This window comes from Camelus ferus, chromosome 18 (genome assembly GCF_009834535.1).
Source record: "Camelus ferus isolate YT-003-E chromosome 18, BCGSAC_Cfer_1.0, whole genome shotgun sequence".
Taxonomy (NCBI): domain Eukaryota; kingdom Metazoa; phylum Chordata; class Mammalia; order Artiodactyla; family Camelidae; genus Camelus; species Camelus ferus.
Genome location: NC_045713.1, coordinates 4,150,283 through 4,168,687, shown reverse-complemented (window position 1 = coordinate 4,168,687; position 18,405 = coordinate 4,150,283).

The window sequence follows — 18,405 nt, the reverse complement described above, 5'->3', positions numbered from 1 at the left end:
CGTCTTTTATGTTTCCCGCTGCAGCCCTAGAATCAGCCACTAAAGCACAAAAAAACCAAAGGGAGAAAAACAGATCAATTGGATTTCACCAAAATTTAGATCTTTTTTGCTTCAAAGGATACCCACCAAAGGTGAGAAAAAAATGTTTACAAATCATATACCTGCTAAGGGTCTAGTATCAGAATACATAAGGAACTCTTTCAACTCAACAATAAAAAAGATGAATACTCCAATTTAAAAGTAGGCACAGGATCCAGATACACATTTATCCAGAGAAGGCGGACAGATGGCCCAGAGTGACATGAAAAGATGCTCAGCGTCTCTTGTCATTAGGGAAATGCAAATCCAGCCCTCAGTGAGATGCCACCCCACACCCACTAAGAGGGCTAAATGAAAAGGCGGACAGTAAAGAGTGTTGATGAGGATGTGGAGAAATGGGAATTCTCATACACTGCTGGTGGGAAGCTAAAAAGGTGCAGCCACTTGGGAAAACAGCTTGGCATTTCCTCAAAATGTTAACTGCAGAGTTACCATATGACCCAGAAATTTTACCCCCCAGTATGTACACAATAGGTTAAAACTCATCCACACTCACAAACACACACACAAACCTGAACACAAATGTTCACAGCAGCATTCTTCACAACAACCAAAAAGTGGCAACAACACGAATGTCCACCAACTGATAAACAGATAAACAAAATGTAGTCCATCCATACAATGGAATATTATTCCACGATAAAAAGGAACGAAGGCAGGAGAGAAGAGGGTATAGCTCAGTGGTGGAGTGTGTGCTTAGCAGGCACGAGGTCCTGGGCTCAATCAATAAACAAACAAACAAACAAACATAATTACCTCCCCACCCCCAAGGAAAAAATAAAAAAACTGAAGTACTGATACAATGTGAATAAACCTCCAAATCGTTATGCTAAGTAAATGAAGCCAGTCAGAAAAGGTCACATAAACTATGATTCCATTTATATGAAATATATAGAATAAATTTAAAGAAATGGAAAGTAGATTGCTGATTGCCTGGGTCTGAAGGGGAAGAGGAAATGGGGAGAAACTGCTTCATGGATACAGGAGGGATGAAAACTTCTCGAAACTAGAGAGAAGTGGTGGTTGTATAACATCATGAACACACTGACTGTCACTGCCTGCCTCTTTAAAATGATTAATCGTATGTGATATAATTTTCACCTCAATAAGTTACTTTTAAAAAAAGAAATATTACATTATAATAATTGCCATGTGTACCAGTAAGATTGTGGGAGGAGTGTGATTTGCTCACATTAACACCAAACTGTATTTGGAATCTTTGTTAAGTAATGATGTGTGAATATTTTTATTTGTTCAGCTCATTTCAGAGAAAAAAAAAAAGGTCAATCAGTGCACTTTATCATGTCAACGGGAAAAAAAGGGAAAAGCACCAAGAACTGTTTTAACAACTGCACTAGACTTGGGTGGTGGGGAGGGCTGGACAGGGGGTGAACAAATCTTTTTTTTTTTTTAATTCTAATAGTAAAAAAATCACATAACATAAAGGTGAACATCTTAACCTTTTTAAAGTATACAGTTGGCAGTATTAAGTATATTCACATTGTTTTGCAACAGATCTCTGGAACTTTTTCATCTTGCAAAACTGAAACTCTATACCTGTTAAACAACTCCATCCCCCTCTCCCCAGCCCCAGGCGCCTACCACCCTGCCTTCTGTGTCTGTGAATTTGACTACTTCAGACACCTCGTGTAGGTGGAGTCATGTAGTCTTTGTCCTTCTGTGACTGGCTTATTCCACTTAGTATAATGTCTCCTAGGTTCATCCATGTTACAGCAGGGGACAGAAGTCCCTTCCTTTTTAAAGGCTATATAATATTCCATTGTATGGTTAGACCACATTTTCTTTCTTTTTTTCATTTGCCACTACCTATAATTTTCTTTTTCCCCTCCAGCTTTCTTGAGGTATAACTGACAAATTAAAAAGTACATATATGTAAGGAGTACTGTGTGATGTATTGATATACGTAAACATTGTGAAATGATTACCACCATCCACCTCACAGAATCAAGATCATTGTAAATAAAAAGAAATCTATGCCTAGGCAGGCTATGTTAAATCCGCAGAATGCCAAAGACAAAGGACTCCCAGGATATAATCATAACAGCAACTAAGTTTCTCCATGAAAGAAACAGTTTGCCATGAAACCTGTTTAAGTGGGGGCGAGGGGGTAAAATTTCCCACAGGCCCCTCACCTCACCGGGCACTCAAAGGTCAGAGAATACTAAGGTCACTTTGATTGCAAAGATAGTCTCAATTCAGGACTTAAAATATTGGGCACCTGACCACTGTGTCCCCCAAATTCAAGGAAGGCATAACAAACTCTCCAAGTGGTTTTCTTAAAGCCCCTCTTACAAGGCTTGAGTTAGGAGAGAGCAAACCCCTCTCACCCGTAAAGTGGGACTCCCTACACAGCTCTCTCCAAGCAGGGGGTCCTCGACCCAAGGTGGGTCTTCCCTGAGGGGGCCATATGCCAATGTCTCAAGACATTTTTGGTGGTCACAACTTGGGGGGGATGCTACTGCCATCTAGTGGGTGGAGGCCATGGATGCTGCTAAATTGCCTACAATGCACATAACAGGCCCTCAGAACAATTACTTCTCAGTAGTGCCAAGGTGGAGAAACGCTGCTCTAAAGTAATTCCTAATTTTTTATATTTTATATTCCTGATGGGGGTGAATGGCCTAATAGTGCCTTATAGCTCCTAGGGACCCTCACTTGCCAGCAAGTGGTAGCACCATGCAGTGGCTAAGACCCAGGTTCCACCTCTGACTCGCTAACCCACTTGTGGCCCTGGGCAAGGCCTCAGTTTCCTCATCTGTAAAATGGGGAGTACAGTCCCCAGGTGTTGGGGGTCACAAAGAAAATGTTGGAAATTGTGAGTTGGGCGGGGGAGGGGAAGCTTCCTCTTCTGGGTTCCTGCTCCTGGGGGACCTTAATCTTCAGGAAGATTAATTAGGACTTGGAGCAGCAGGGTCTGGGTGTGGGACTGAATCACTGGGGACCGCAGTGAGGAGCAGGATGTCCTCATGACCTCTCAGCCCGATGCTCACAGACCTGGCCCTTGGAGAGTGGCTCCTGGGTATGGGCAGAGACCCTGAGCAGGCTTAAGAATGAGACAGTCTGGGTTTGAATTCCAGCTCAACCACTTACCAGGTTTCTGATCTTCACCAGACCCCGAAATCGCCCTGACCCCCTGTTTTTCCACCTCCTGTATGGTAGGGACAGTGGAGTTATTGTGATGATCAAATGTGACATCCCCTCCCCCCAACACAGGGACTGTCTCCTGGGGAGTGCTGGTCTCGGAACTGGGATTTCTCTTGTCCCACTTCCCCTCTTTGCTCTGCCTGCCCGAGGAGACTTCAGCTGGACCATCTAAGTGGATTGGGAGGTCTTGACTGTCTCCTTCTGAGGGAACTGGAGGTGAAGCTGGAGGGCGGGTGAAACACAAACTCCTGACTCCATGAGGACCCATCAGCCAAGCCAAGCCTGTGTTGCTTCCCACTCACCACCAGGTGTCACCCTCTGCCCTCTCACCACTGCATATCAATCCACCATGGATGGATGTAGAGAGGGAGGCTGAGGCTCAGAGACCAAAGGCACATAGCCACATTCACAAGCCAGATTGGTGTCCCAGCTAGTGGTCCTGGAGCTCCCTGCCTCTATGGTCTCCCAGTCTTGGTTCCAGCCTCTGTGTCGTTATCCATCTGGGACAGAGGCAGCTGGGAGTGGGTATTCATTCCATCACCAGAACATCACAGATCAGGGTGACCCGTCTCCCCCTCCCATCGTGGTGGCCTCCCCACTCTATAGGACTTTGGGTCCTGATGTGCCCCTCCTGACTCCAGGCTCTACCCCCTCCATGGAGCTGCCTCCTAAGCCTGGAATCTCTGTCCTAAACTTTTTCACTCCCCCGCCACCAACCCCAACTCAGTTCTTTTTCTGGTCCCCTTCCTACTCAGAAAGAGTGGCTGAAAAATGTCTTAAGACAGAAATTTGGGGTCCAGTGTAAATTTAGGAGACAACATGGGATAAGGCAAATAACCAGGAGACTTAGTTCTAGAATCTTCTCTGGAATCTTGGGCAAAGCTTTCTGCTCTTTCCCTTGGGTGTACCAGCAGAGGGAAGGACTTGCTGCCTCCAAGGCTGCCCGACACCCGTCTAGACGCCCCTTACAGCCTCCTCTTCCAGCCGCAGCAGCCACCCTCCCCTCTGACCCACACAGACAACCCTGCTTCCAATTTCCCAGAAGCCTCGAGCCTGAAATTTACCAAGAGCGTCTTCATTTTCCCCCATTGCTAGATGTGCCTCACTGGACTTCATTATGTTCATCACTTTTTGTCCTTCACCCCCTACCCCAGTACCCCATCCCCCTTCTCGTGACTCAGCCCTCAGACCCTGGCTGAAACTCCACAGCCTCAGAGAAGTCATTCCCAGTGACCACACACACAGACCCTGTTTTTCTTCCTCTGCACTCTTCCCATCCTCTCATGGCACGAACCACAGTCTGGATTTGTGTACCACCTCTCTCTCCCAGGGGCAGGCACTGTGTGGGGCTCACCTACATCCTGCATGTTTAGCCCAGTGCCTGGCACATTGTAGATGCTCAATAAACAGTTGTCAGGGGCAGGGGGTACAGCTCAAGTGGCAGAGTGCATGCTCAGCATGCACTAGGTCCTAGGTTCAATCCCCAGTACCTCCAATAACAAATCATAAAATAAAACTCTAATTACCTTCCCCTCAAAAAACCCAACAAATAAACAGTTGTCAGATGAATCTATCCCCTGGATGTATGCATCTAAATCTTCAACCTTGCCTTCCTCTTTGCCATTTTCCCTGAGCTCCAAAAATGCTCAGGTTTGTCCTCCATTCTAACAAATGTAGCCCATTACCAGTCTCTTAATTGTCCTCGTTTGTTTGTAATCTGAGTTCATTTTCTCTATCTGTAATCTCCAAGCTTTTTGCTGTTGTTTCCTTGAAAAACAGCTTTTCTCTTAGTCCTCTTTACTTTCAAGTTTACTTCTTGTTTAGAAGGTAAACACCACCGTCTTCATTCTCAATGTCACTTCCTCATCCTCGGTCCTCGTCTTCTTGAAACATCTCTCTTCGTCTCGTGGGTGGTCGTCTGCATCTTCTTAAACTCTTACATCTTTACCTCGCCCCTGTTTAATCTTTTAATCTCAGACTTTGGGCTTTGATCTGCAATCTTAAATCACATTTATTTTGTCACTTTATTTGGTCATTTTTTAAACCTCTTAACTTTCATCTCTCGTTAAGGGTAACTTTGAAGCCCGACTTCCTAATTTTTCATTTTAATTTTGTATTTGTTGATTTGTATCATACATACACATTTATATTTTAAAGTTGTCATCTCAATGGTCCTAGTCTTTTATTTCCATCATCTTAATTTTTTTCATTATTTTAAAACATTCTTGATTTTAAATCTTCTATGGCTTTTGGTTTTCTTCAGTTGAAATCCTTGTTTTTCTCGGGAATTGCTTCTTTTTCATCTTCTAGGCATTCAGTCCTCGCTAAACCCTACACAACTTGTGTTCTAGGACTGCCATTGACCCTGTTTTAAAGGTGAGCAGATGAGACCCAAGAGGGTGTGGGGGAGGTGATCAGCCTGCTAATTACTGCTCTAAGAGGGCTCAGACCCACCATCCCAGGTCCTGGCTCTGGGAGATGCTCTGCGCTTTTAGAGACTTTTAGGTCACGACCCATTTCTACAAGTCACCCCACTGGTTTGGGGGCCTGGTGTAGAGCCAGGAAGCCCCAGGGCTCACACCCACTCTTCTACGACAGTAAGGTGTGTTCTTCTTTGTTCTCCTTTTATTTTTTAAACAGCTTTCTTGAGATATAATTCACACACCATACAACTCACCCAGTTAAAATGCAATGGCTTTTTGTATAGTCAGTTGTGTGACCATCATCACAATCAATTTCAGAACATTTTCATCACCCTAGAAAGAAACCCCTTAGCCATCACCCCCTCAAACCTCCACCACTTCCAGGACAACTGTATTTACCTGGTAATGGCAAGCTTTTACCTGTTAGATAAAAGTGGATCACATTTTGCTCTGTATATCAGATGCCAAAAATTTTGTAGGGAAGTTGTAACCCACAAACCGTCACATCTGGATTTATCTTCTTTTCCTGTCCTTATTTTCCTTAACTTCCTAACCTGTTTTTGTTTTATTTGATCTTTGCAAATGTAACTTGGAAAACCCATAGTAGGATTTGATTGGGGTGGCATTGAATTTATGGATTAATTGAGAGAGTATTATCTTCCCACCCATGAATTATTTGCCCATCTCTAAGCATGGTGTATCTTTCCATTGTTTAAGTGTTTTTTAAATTTATGTCCCTAAATTAATTTCACGATGTTATCTATTTAGGTCTTGAGTAACTTTTTACTAAATTTATTCCAAAATACCTTGTATTTGTTTTGGGCTATTCAATAAATGATGCTAGGACAATTAGCTGTCCATATGGAAAAAGAATAAAATTAGATTCCCACCTCCCACATAAGCAAAAATCAACTCCGGATGAATTAAAGAATTACATGTGAAAAGTTAAGTTGTGAAACTTTTAAAAGAAAATATAGGATAGGGAATTGGAAAAACCCAAAGCAATAATGGCTTAAGTAAGTTCTCTCTTATTTAAGGTCATTTCTATCTCAGGTGTAATAAAGAGGTAGGCAACAAAACAAAACTAAACAAAACCAGAAAAACTGTTATGACTGATTCACAGTGATACCAAGAATTAGGCTTCTAACTTTTGTCCTGCCATAATCAGCATGTTGCTTCCATCCTGAAGTCACTGCAAAGTCCAAAATGACTGCTGGAGCTCCAGCCATCATGCCTACATTCTAGATGGCCAAATGAAGAAGGTAAGGCAGGGAGATTTCCCAGAAGTCCCACAAAACATTTTCATTCACATGTCATCAGCTAGATGTCAGTCTAATGGCCACATCCAGTTGGAAAGAAGACTGGGAAATACAATGAGTCAAGGACATCTGGTAATGACACCAACAGCAAAAGTGTCACAAACAGCATCATGTCCCCCCAACATTACAACTTTGCCACCCACCACCTCCGGCCTGCAGGGCCCTTCCCAATAGGTCTGCCACTTCCCTTTCCTGTCTTCTTGCTCACATTTGGGTCCAGCTGGACAATTCATTATTCCTGACGCTTCCTGCGCTGTCTCCTGCCTCCTGGGTGGCACTCAGGCTTTGTTCTCCTCCTGATCCGTCCTTGCTCCTCTCCCATCATTTAGGTCCAGCTTAGAAGCTAGTATGTCTTTCTCCCTCACTGTTTTCTCTTCTCTTCTCTCCTCTCCTCTCTCTCATCCCAATAGCCTATTACTTGCCCTCCTCAGAGCATCCATTTAATTGCCCGCTATTTATTCCTGGATGTTCTGTCTCCTGGCTCCAAGGGGACGGGGATGGTCAGATGTCCTTCCTCTGTGGGTCCCAGGGTCTATCACCGTGCCCTGCATGTAGCAGATGCTCCATAAAATGTTTATGGATTCTCATTTTGCAGACAAGGAGACATGGACCCAAGAAGCAAAGTACTTTCAATTCCAGATGCCTTGTTGAGCACCAGCAGTAAACTCAGCCATGTCCATGGCAATTCTGGGGTAGGACTTGTCATTCAAAATGAAGAGACAAACTTGATCGCTGCCCTCTGGGAACATCCAGTCCAGCTGCAAAAAGAGTGACCTGTGTCAGCACCTGGGGGCTGGCACTCACTCACGTGTCTAGCACATGTGGAGTGTTGGAAGTGCAGGCATTTGGGGGTGGCCAGTCCTGTGTGCTCAGATCCGTGCTAAGCCACACGTGGGACTAGGAAGCCGGAAGCCCAGGAACTAAGGGGATTCCCTCCTTGCCCTCAGTGAAGCCATGGCCATCAAGGAGACCAGAGCATCCTGGTAGGATCAGGTGTCAGTGGGCAACGTGGGCAGTCAGGGATGAAGTAACTCAGAGAAGTGAGAGAGCTGGGAAGACTTCTTGGAGGAGGCGAGTTGGGGCTGAGACCTAGAGAACAAAAAGGAAGGGCTTCCTGGCTGCCCCGGCGCTCAGGGACTGTGGCCTCCTTGTCTTGCCTCACTTTTCCCTTCATTGTTTTCCTGGGAGGGTCTGATCTCCCCACATTCCCTGGGAGCCTGTAAAGCTCGGGAGACCCTTTGGAGTGAGATGCAAGGACTGGGTCTGATTCTGTCATTGAAGCCCTGAGTGATGTTGGGCAAATCCCTCCCTTTGGGTCTCAATTTCCTCATCTGTTAAATGGGTTCCATCACCCTCATCGCCCTCACAAATTTGCCAAAGGGAAAGGAGCCAATTTGTGACTTCTGAGCCCGGAGTGGGCAGAGGTCCTTAGAGGTCACACCACCAGCCCCCTCATTTCACAAAGGGGAAACTGAGTCCCAGAGAGGCAGAGGATCCACCCAAGCTCACACTGTCAGGCTCAGCAAGTTCTTGTCTGGGACTAAGCTTTCAGGGTGATGGCTACATGCCCCTTGCTGGCAAAGTGGGGTTCCTCCCAGAGCAAGGGGTCCCTGCTTGTGGAGTGTGCATTCTCTTCTTCAGCACCTTAGAAATGTTAATTGAGGGAAATTATGCCCAGATTGGAGATGCTCATTTGAATCTCAACAAGGTTCTATATTAAAAATAGCAGAAGGAAGGAGGTAGCTCTGGGATGGAGGGAGGCAGCTGGCCCTGTGCCCTGGGCAGGTCCAGGCTCCTGGGGCCCTGGTGAAATGACCAGGACTCAGAGCCTGAGCAGAGACCCAGCTCTGACAGCCCGGGATCCCCACTGTAGTCCTGCTCCCACTAGTCCTCTTGGCACACTGGACACCGAAGCAGTGATTCTAAGAGTCAAATCTGACCACATCGCTTGTCTGTATGTAACCTGCTGAGGCTGCCCGCTGCCCCGAGGAGAAAGTCCGGCCTCCCCCAGCCCTGTGCTCAAGGTCCATCCTGTCTGGTCCCTCAGCCTCATCTCCCACCACGTCCACAGGGCTCCCCAGTACCCCAGCAAAGGGAGCATCCTTCTGATCACCCCAGCCTTGGAGCCTTTGCACAGGCCACTCCTGCCTCCTGGGACCGCGGTGTCTACTCTTTTCCACCAGGACAGATAGGTCATCTTCAAGCATCTTCAGCTCAAAGGCACCTTCCCAGGGCCTCCTCGCTAGGCTGGTTGTCTCTGTCTCTGCTCTTTCAGACACTTCTCTGCTAGTACCTGCTCTTGGAATTGATGTGTCTGTGGGTCTAGCCACCCAGGCTACATGCTCCCCAAGGTCAGGGACCACGTTGGGGGCCTCCCCTGGGCTGGGCCCCACCCAGAGCTGGCTCTTCCATCCTGCACAGAGCACATAGGGGGGTGTGTGTGGAATGACAGCAGGGCTGCCTACCTGTGCCCCGCCACACACCCCTCCCTCCAGAGCTGGCCAAACAGGCCTGGGTGACTCTGGGTCCCCAACCCCGGCCTGTCCTCAAGGACAGCAGGGGGAGGGAAGGGGAGCGAGGACGGAGGCTGGTTATTAATTAAAAAGCAAGTCAGGTGCAGGTCCTGCTTCATTCCAATAAAAACCGTCAAGGGTATTAATTACCAGATCTGGTGATAGGCGCAGTTAGGTTTACCCAGGCCGGGTAAGGATCCCAGTGGTCAGAATGTCAATGAGCACCCGGCCTCCATGCCTTGGGCCAGAGCTGAGGAGGGGCTGGGAGCTGACGGGCCCCTCCAGTGACGGATGGTTACCTCCTGCCGAGCAGTCACCAAGTTCAGGCAGGGCCCTCGTGACCGCTTTTATGAGCTTCTGTCATCCTATGCCCTACTACCTCTGGAGACTGCTCCTATTTTTGTCTTCATTTTTCAGCTGGGGCCATTTGGGCACAGAGAGGTTTTGCAACTTGACAAGGTCACACAGCTAGCAAGTGGCTGCTGGGCCTTCACCACAGGGATGTGAGGACCTAGACAGGCTGGCTATCATCATCGAAGCAGCCCATCATCACACAACTGGGGAAACTGAGGCAGGAGAGGACGCACTTGCCAAAATCACACTGCTTGTTGGTGGAACATAAGCCATATCCCCGGATGCTCAGTCCAGGGGTCTCCTCCAGACAGCTAAATGTGTGTGTCGGGGGGTCCTTGCCAAGAAGGGGCTCCAGATGGGCCAGGGCTTCAGGGCCAAGGTCACCTACCCGTTCGTGCCTCCCTTCACACCTCCCTCCCCCCTCCCTCTGCCACCTGAACCCTCAGCAGCCCAGGTGGGCTGAACCAACCCAGTACTTCTCTGTGTCAGCCCCAGAAGACGGTCTCAGCCCAGCACTAGTCCCCCGGAATTAAAATAGGCCTGACCTAAATACAAGCACAATGCCAGCGCTGAAAATACGGCTGTGTCAGCGGAAACTCCAACTGGTAGGAAACCAGTGCACTTTGGGATGAACGCCCCCCCAGAGGGAAGGAGGCCGGGCTGGCTGTGTGACCATGGACACCAACAGTTCCCTAAAATGTCCCTGAGTGTGACAAAGAGATGGGCAAGAGAGTCATCCTGGGCTACATGCTCCCCCAAGGTCGGGGCCTGGCTGATGTCAAGTTCACAAAGCCGATCAGGCAGCCACGCATCACAACTCTCACCCCAAGGAAACTGAGAACCCGGAGAGGGGAGGTGCTCTGCCAAAGGATGCATAGCTTATGGGCAGCAGAGGTGGGGAGGCAGGTCTCTGGTTTCTGGGAAGGAGGATGTGCTGGGGATAAGGGGACAGTAAACAGGCTCCTGAAACAAAAGTTTGGGCCCATGACCCAGGAGGACCAGGCTGGAGGTGATGCCTTTGACCAGCCTTGAGGTGGGGGCCCCAGGCAAGCCCCTAGGGTTTCACAGACTCCCTTTGGTCACCAAAAAGACCCAGCCCTGCAGGTGGGCACTGATGATGTGCAAACAGGCAGATGAGCAAACTGTGGTCCACTTGGCAGGGCCCGCTTCCTGGGCCATCCAGGGCCCCTCACTCAGAAGTGCTCCATGCTCGGATAGATACTCTGCTGCTGTCATCTTGAAATTCTTAATAATTCTATCCTTGAACGTTTGGTTTGTAAGTCCAGCAGGACAAGGAGCATGAGCAGGAACAGACTGGGTACCCAGAACACGTCTGTGTTCTATGCGGTGCCCCTTGGGCACGGAATTCCATTGGACCCATCCTGAGCAGGTTCAGCGAGACTCGAAGCAAGCACAAGGTGCGCGTGTTTTATCAGCGGGCCACTGACAGCCTCGAGAAGCCCTGGACTTGCTTCGAATGCGGAAAGAAGGCAATGACTTTCTAAGAATCACAAAGGGCCAAGCAACCCTGTCATGCCCTTTCTTTCTTACTACTTTCTTGCAGTAGCCAACCCAACCCCTTATGCTGAAAATGATGACATGAAGGAAAAGAAAAGAGGGCAATTCAGAGTTTCTTTTCTTTTTGGTCCTTCCTTACACATCATAAGTCAAAGGTAGAGGGAGTTGGTTGAATGTGTCTATCAAAAAGTGAAGTTAAAACAGTTGAGTTAGTTTTGTGCCGTGTGTCCACTGTTGGAGTGAGAATGAGACACACAGGCGTGTACGAGGCATGACATAAACTGTAAATTCAGTGATTCCACATGAGTTAAACGTGCTTACGCTGCATTACAACTGGCCCCGAGCAGTATCAAGATGAATGGTAAAGAATGAAATGGCACAATGCTAATAATTTTACATTTTAAGTTTTCTTTACTTAGAATGACATTAAATAGCAAATTAAAAAAAAAAAACCACCATGATAAGCTGAAAGAGAGACTGAGAAAGAAAGGAAAAAGTTTTATGTCTTAGTACCGGTAAGGACACATTTTTCCTGTTTACTGAACAGTGTGTCCCCCACCCCCACCCCCCGCACTCTCATCCTGCAGTCCTGTAGCCGGCCGCAGCCCCGGGGCAGGAGGAGAAGCGTGCCTTGTGTGGTTCTCTTTTTCCTCTTTATCCAGGTCTCTACAAACCTGATGGAGCAGGAGCAGAGTGCTGTGAGCCAACGGGGGCCCAGACGGGCAGCTGGCCGAGCAGAGATCAGGGACTCCTTCCTGGAGGCAGTGACGTGAGAGCTGGGCCTGGGGAGGTGAACAGAATGCTGGCAGGCAGGCAGGCAGGCAAGCGGCTTTGAGGATGCCCTGTGGTCACCCAACCTCGGCGCCCCGGGGTTCTCTGAGTGCCCGGCTGGCCGTGTACACGTGACCACCTGGCTGGCAGCTGCAGGCGGCCTTGTACTAGCCCCTCACAAGGCAAGGGAGAAGATGGTGCCCCACGGACGGGGGTCCAGGCGCCTCATGACCAGACCCTACCTAGGCCCACCCACCCCTCATTCAGTGAATGCACATCTGTTGTACATCTTTAGGCAGTGTTCCGGGCACAGGACATAGAGCAGGAAATGACACAGACCAGAGTCCTGGATATGTGGGGACAGCTGGCTGGAAGTAACCAAGCGCTTAGAAAGACACAGTCTGGGCCGTTGGTGGTGACAAGAAACTCCTGGTTCGGCAGAGCCTCACGTGGGGCAGGCCTGCACCCGTTGTGTCTCAGAGCAGGGCGTTGCTCTACGGAAGCTTGGGCAGGAGACCCAGATGTCCACAGGTGTGGAGGGGTATCTCTAAGGAGGGTCCAGCTGGCAGGGGGCTGGTGGCCTACAGCTGGCAGCCTCTGAACAAGTTAGAAAGTGGCCCTGCTGTGGGCAGATGCTGTGCCGGACTGCCGAGTGTGACGAGCTGACTGTGGCGGCGACCCCGCACCTCTGAGCCCCAGTGAGCTGAGCGTGGCCTGGACTTCAGCCCCGGCTCGCCTGCCCATGCCCGTCCAACCACTGAGGCCTGGCTCGGCAGGTCTGGACGTCTGGTGTGCCTGTCCTGGCAAGTGCCTGGCCTGCCTCCCCCATAGGCTCCCTTGGGGCTGAGGGTTGTGGTGGGGGAGTGCTCACACCTGATGCTCTGGAGCCTCACATGTGCCAGACACAGTGCTGACCGCTTAAATGCCCGGAGTCCATTTAGTAGTGACTCCCATGGCTCCTCCTTGAGGTGCACAAGCTCCTCACCTGCCATCAGTGAAGTCAGTGATGCACAGAGAGGTGAGGTTATTTGCCCGAAGACACACAGCTAGCAAGGGGCAGTGCTGGGATTGGCACTCTTTTTTTTCTTTTATTTTTGGGATTTGCACTCTTTACCATCAAGCTGAACAACCTCTTTCTCTTGATCTCTTGGTCCCCTTAGGTTCTGGCTTAGATGGCCCCTTTTACACCACTTAGGATGAAGCCCAGGGAAATTCATTAGAATGTTAGATAACTCCTCCCATTTTGAAAAAAAAACTGAGGCTCAGAGAGGGAAAGGGACTTGCCTGCAGTAGCACAGTGACTCCCGACTCCCTGCTCCAGAGCAGAGCGAACAGTCTTGTTCTGTCACCCAAAGGACCCTTTCCTTTTGAGATCTCAAAGGGTCCCTTGGGCCCCAGGGACCTGGCAGGTGAGACCTCAGTGACTGGGCAGTTTGTGTGGAAGGGCAGGTGGAGGCTGAAGTCCCGCCCACACTCAGCTCTCAGGTTTGGGGTGAGGCTCTGGGATGTGACCCATCGTTATGGGGATGCAGGGAGGGAAATTCTGAGGGTGAGACCCTGGCTCCCTGCATCCATGTACCCCCCCCCCCCCCGCCCTTGTCTCCTGTGCAGCAGGAACATGTGTTTTGCCACAGCTCTGCCTTCCTCGGGGGCCGGAGCTGATGAGTTCTTCTGAATTTGCTGCCTGGATCACTTTCCCCCTCCTCCCTTATCTAAGCAGCCCAGCCCTGAAGGCACAGCTCCCACAGGTCCCTGACCGCCACCTGAACTTCAGAAGGGCCGTTCTCAGTCTGCCCGCTTGCTGTTGAGGCTGAGTCCATTTTCTGTGCCCTTGGCCCAGAGCACCAACCTCCTTTTTTTAATGAACATTGACACAGGTTCAGTGGAATTAACATCTCCGTCTTTGATGCACTCTCTGGGAAGGGTCCACCCTGGAGTTCTGGGCCCAGCACCTCGTGTGAAGGGGTGGTGGATGGGGCAGAGGCAGCTCGGGAAGAGGGAGCCTGCAGGGGCCTCTTCCAGGTGATGGAGACAGGAGTGCTCTGCCTCTCATTTATTTTTCAGGCCACAAAAGCCCCTGGTTAAGTGTTGGTCTCGCCTGACCCTGGCAAAAGCCAAGGCAGGGCCGCTGGGCCTGATGGCTGCTGAGTCCCTGGAGGATCTGAGACTGTGACAACTGCCCAGCATCCAACAAGTGCCAAAGACCAGGGTCACCTCGGTCACCTGGGTTTCCAGGTGGGCTTTTCCTGGGCGGGGGCAGGTAAAGTGGGCAGAGGGGGCATCTGGCCTCAGACTCTCTTCTGTGCTCAGCCCAGCTTGCCAAAGGCCTCAGGCTCTGCTGGGCAGGGGTCTGGGGTGAGGGGACAGAAATAGGGCGTCTGTGAGTTTTCCCAGGGCCCTGAGGAGTCTGGGCCCATGGCCTCCATGTACGCTGGCATTCTCTGCTCATTTATTTATTTTCAGAGCAGGAAAGTGGATTTGAAATGCTCCTTCGGAGTGTTTATCCCTCGGGGAATGTCGGGCTCATGAATAATGCAGCACGTTGGGGACTGGGGGCTGAGGCGGGCTCCGTCCTGGCCAAGGAGGCTCCGAGTCGCCACAGAGGGGCCCAGGTCACATCCTCGCTGTGTCCCTTGCAGCTCTGTGAGTTTGGGAAGTCTCTCTGAGCCTCAGAGCCCCCAGCTATAAAATGGGGTGCTGAACCTCACCCCGCTGCCCACAGGGCAGCCCACGGGGTGCTGGTCGGTCCTCACCACCAGCTCGGCCCTCTCACGGGGCACCGCTGTGCTCACTCCCAGGCCTCACTCTGGCTCTCAGAGCCCCGTAGTCTAGTCTAACCAGGCACTTAATAGCATCAGAGATGGACAGTCACACCAGCTGAGGGAGGGCCAGGTCCCTCCGAGATCAGCTGGGCTCTGCTCACAGTGGGCAGTCGGGTGGCTGCAGCGGGCACAACCCTGTCCCTGGACGAGCTGGGTGCACTCCTCTAAAGGAGCTATTTTACCTCTGAGGCAGGTTGCAGTTCTTGTTCTCATTCTAACCCTGGGCCTCCAGCCTCACTTCTCCTGCGCAGAAAGGGGGGCCTTTGGATGCCAGAAACGTCCTCTGTCCCCCAGGAACTGTGCTTGGAGCAGTGGCCCTGTCCTGCCCCTAAGCCCTCTGCCAAGACCCCTCAGGCCACCTCTGAGCTCCTGTGGGACTGAATTGCCAGTCAAACCCAACTAGGGTGTGGGAGGATCACCCTTTCTGCCCTGCCTGGCCTGCCAGGTGGAAGTCACACCATGACTCTGGAATGCCCTCTGTTGGTTGGGGAGATACCCTGCAGGCTTCTAAATGCTTACTGCTGAGCCTAAAGCAGGAATGACTTAAGGTAGACACGGGGAGGATTACTAGGTGTTAAAATCGATAAGCAAACGGTTTGGCTAGAAGCTGGGGAGGGACCACGTCACCCCTTGTGGCCCTCCCATCCTCCACCCCATCCTCAAGCTCTGGAAGGCAGTGACCTCATGCTACTCTCTATCATAATATTTACCAACAGTGCTGCAATTGAGCCAGGCAGCTCGGCAATTATAATCATGTTATCATTATTGCTGATAATTCCGATCATAAGCATAAATTATAAACAGGAGCAGGGCACAGTGGGTAGGCGCAGGGAGGCTGGGATACCTCTGGGAGGGTGGGTTGGGGGTAAACCTGGCCTCCCGCCCCACTTACCCCCTCCCACCCCGCTCCTGTTTCTGGCCAAGGCCAAATGTCCCCTCCAGAGCCTGGCCCTGGGATACTGGTGACTCCAGATGGCCTTTTCCCACCAGGGTCCCTGGAGGTCCTGGCCACCTCACACCAAGCCTCACTCTGCCTCACAGAAACTATTAAGGTGCAATTATTACAGAGACGGTCGTTCCAAATTGATCTTTCAGTTACTCCACAGCTGCAACCATGGAGACGGCCCCAGCTCAATTACATGCCTCTCTCTGCTCTTGAAAGATTCCAGCAGAGGAGAGCCTGAGGAGGCAGAGAGCAGAGACAACAGAGACAGAGGCGCAAGGGGAGACAGTCGCAGAGCGTGGGGGGACAAGGACTGCTGAGACAGAGACAGACAGAAATACAGAGACACAGAGACAGAGAGAAATGACGGAACCCAAGATAGCTGGGAGAGGGAAGGGCACAGGGAGAGACAGGTGACAGAGAGCATCACACAATGGAGCTGATTTAGGCAGAGAGACAGAGTCAGAGAGAGACAGCTGGGATCGGACACGGAGACGGTCCGAGAGAAGGGGAGACAGAGGCCAAGGAAGACACGAGGACACAGAAACAGACCCATGCACAATTTTGCTGGGGAGAACTACATAAAAAGACAGCAATGAACAGATGGAGAGTAACTGAGAGAGAGAGAAAACAGAGGTCAGCAGGTCACCTGAAAGCAGAGAGATGAGGCCCTTCTCATTCATTCATTTAGCAAATGTTTGTAGAGTCCTACTGCGGCAGCTTGGGCTCCAGGGACCCCAAGGTACACCAGAGCCCCACCCCACGTCTACCCTTATGTGAGTTTAATGGGTAAATCAGACAAGGATCGAATAGTCACTCACCCAACATAAAATTCCAACTGGAGGGCACGCTCAGAGTTTCTCCCCAACTCTTTCCTTCCTCAGGAGATCTGAGAGCCTTGGTGGGGTGGGTGGCCAGGTCACGATGAGGAAGGAACTGACCTGGCGGGGCAGGCAGGGCGCTGGGTTTAGAAGGACTGTGTGTGCAAAGGCCCATTTGCATGTGCTGATGCAAAAGCAAAGACTTGGTACCAGGACCTGAACCAGACCTCCCCCTGGGGCATAGGGTGGTATGGAGGGCTGGTGGGGGGCAAGGAGACTCTGTGTGAGAAGTCTTCTCCTGGGGGTGAGGGGGTGCAGCAGAAAATCCTGGGGTGGAGACAACTATTTTAGCATGTGCTGAGGCCCTGCACCAGTGTGCCCATGACAAAGAGGCCAGAAGGGGCTGTGCTGTTGGTTTACTATCCCCACGGGGACGGAGGAGCATGGCCTCAGCAGCCCCCATTCCCTCCTCAGACTGAGTTGGGTGCCCCTTCTGGCTCCAGTACCCGAGGCCCCTTCACCGCTGCATACATCATAGCTGCTGGCCCAGCGCTCCCAGAGGCAGGTGTCGGCTGGGTCTGCAGGATGCCCACTACAGAGAGTACACCTGGGTATGGAATCGGGGTTCTCCACTGCAGGGCTGATCTGGCCCTGTCAGATGCCAGGCCTGGCTGCCGGTCTGGGCATTGGCAGCCTGTGACAGAGGAGCCGACACTGAGTGGCCCGTGGCACAAGGGACAGGGCTGTGGGCCGGAACTGCATGGCTGAGTGTAGTTAAACCACAGAGGCCCGAGCCTGAACGGCCCTTGGAGAACATGAAGGCCAGTGCTCCCCAAACCTGAATGTGTATCAGAAAGAGCTGGGCACTGGGCTCTAAACTGCAAAGTTCCAGACGTCTCCCCACCAGACCCCTCCAGTATCTGAGCCAACACATCTCCAGGAAGGGTCTGGACCTGCGATTTTAACAAGCCGACAAGGTGAGGAAACGGAGGCCCAGGTCCCCCAGTCAGTAGCTGGGCTGAGATGGAAGAGGCTCCCACCTGACCCCCAGTTCCAGCTCATCCACTTGCCGCACCTGGTCCCTGCCTTCTGCCATGCACGGGGCTGGGGCTGAACTCACTGTAGGCCTGGGGATGTGTCAGAAACCCCCTCTGCAGATGAGAAAACTGAGGCTTGGAGTGAAGAAATTACCCAGATGAAGCAGCTGAGTTTCAGTTCTTGCTGTGCTGGACGTCTAGCGGGGAGGGTGTGCCTCAGGGACACGTACACACAGTGGAAGTCCCCCTAAAGCTTTCTTACTGACCTTGTTTTCTCCCTGTAGTGTCTGGGGAAGTTGTTTTGAAGTGTTTTCCCCTCAGTTTTTCCTTTTCTGGCCCTGAAGTTTCGAAATCTTCACAAATTTATAACTAAATTCATTTAACAGAGTGGCTGCCTGGAACTTGCTGGAAAACCAAGCCTGCTGGTTCTTGCTGGGGTTGGGGGTGTAGTGGGGTGGGGCTCTGGGCCCAGGTGAGGCTGGAGGGCCAGGACCTGAGAAGCAGGGGCCCCTGGTGGGGGGTGACAGGAGGGGCAGTGACTTTGTTCCCCCTTGTCCCAGCTCCTCCATCTGGGTCACGGAGGACTGGCCACCTCAGTCTCACTTCTGGGTGGGGATGGA